Raw genomic sequence first — 1,737 nt, 5'->3', positions numbered from 1 at the left:
TTATGTTTAGCTAAGTTAGTTATGTCAATGTGAAAAGGTTTTACTAATGGTGTTAGAATATATATAATTTAAACTCAACATGGACTTTAATGTTTATATCTAAGAAAGTTTGTTATTAGCATGTTTTATCTTTTTATCTTAATAATTCTTACTACCTTTCTTGTTAAATGGTTAGTCTAGATTTGTGTTGTATAACACTTGGTACATCAAATGCTTGATCCTTCATAGTTTTTGGCCGACAACGTTGTTATGATAGGAACTTGATTTGTTGTTAACATAAGCTAGCAATATAAATGCCTGATGATATTGATAAGTATGGTGTTACTTAGTTAAGATGATTAATATGATTATGTTAATAATTTATAATGAGCTAGTAACGATAAATCATCCGATTGGAACCTCTTTTTTGTGTGGTTTTCAATTGAGTAATAAAAAGAGTTTATATTATATTTATTTGAAATACCATTAGTGGATCCTCTAACATTGACATCTGTTTTATTATTGTTTAATCCTTACATCAATATCACTTCCCAAAACTCTCTTCAACTCCTTTTTTGTTATTATTATCTTCAAATCTCTCTTTATTTGTAATTTATACAATTCACCTCTCTGTGGTTCGACCCCGATTTTGTCGGGTTATTTATTACTTTGACAGTCTTGCACTTGGGATAAGACATATACTCTTTGATCTTGTCAAGTTTTTGGCGCCGTTGCTGGGGAGGTAAGTATTGTATAAATTTTATATTTCTTTTATTTTCTTTTGTTTTTACTTTTATTTGTTTTTCTAATCTTTTTCTTTTTCTTTTTCTTTTCTTTCCTTTTCTTTTGCATTTGCATGAGAGTTTGGACACGTACATTAAGTGGTAGACTTTCTAGGAAATCCTCATTTTCTTTAGAAAACATGGCCGAAAAAGATAACTAGTCAATTCATAATGAGAATAATGAGAATAACCGTGTGAGAACACTTAAAGATCACATGAATCCAACAAGAACAAGTGCACCATCATGTATAGTTTTTCCTCCTGATGCTTCTCATTTTAATTTTAAGTCGGGTATTATTCAACTTCTACCCATTTTTCATGGCGTAGAATTAGAAAATCCATACTTGCATTTAAGAGAATTTGAAGAAGTTTGTAACACCTATAATGACTTAAATTGTAGCATGAACACCATCAGATTAAAGCTTTTTCCTTTTTCATTAAAAGATAAAGCTAAAACAAGGCTATAAAATATTAGGTCAGGATCCATTCATGCTTGGGATGAAATGCAACAATAGTTTTTAAAGAAGTTTTTTCCGTCTCACAAAACAAATTCTTTCAAAAGATAAATCACCACTTTCACTCAAAAACCAGGAGAAACATTTTACAAGTGTTGGGATAGATATAAAGACTTGCTTAATACCTGCCCTCATCATGGTTTTGAAACATGGAGATTGGTCTCATAATTTTATGAAGGGTTAACACCTAAAGATAGGCAAATGGTGGAATTGATGTGCAATGGAACTTTTGAAGATAAAGACCCTGATGAAGCAATGGAGTACCTAGACTTGCTAGCTGAAAATGCTCAAAATTGGGACACCATAGGTACGTGTGAGGCACCAGGTAAAACTCAACCTCATACATCTAATGGAGGCATGTACAACCTTAGGGAAGATCATGACCTCCAAGCTAAATTTGCATCTTTAGCTAGAAAAGCGAGGCACTAAAATTATAAAAGAGTGGACAAATAAAATCTATT

At 31.4% G+C, this 1,737-nt stretch overlaps 1 non-coding gene across 1 annotated transcript; it reads right to left on the bottom strand.

Moving 5' to 3' along the window:
• Positions 1–1,310: 1,310 nt before the first annotated feature.
• Positions 1,311–1,419, bottom strand: LOC133668852 (small nucleolar RNA R71). The gene has a single exon (XR_009833808.1). It is a non-coding gene; the product is annotated as a small nucleolar RNA R71 (small nucleolar RNA).
• Positions 1,420–1,737: the final 318 nt, after the last annotated feature.

This window comes from Populus nigra, chromosome 11 (genome assembly GCF_951802175.1).
Source record: "Populus nigra chromosome 11, ddPopNigr1.1, whole genome shotgun sequence".
Classification (NCBI taxonomy): Eukaryota; Viridiplantae; Streptophyta; class Magnoliopsida; order Malpighiales; family Salicaceae; genus Populus; species Populus nigra.
Note: the sequence above shows the minus strand (reverse complement) of the source record. Positions and strands in the feature narration are given on the sequence as shown.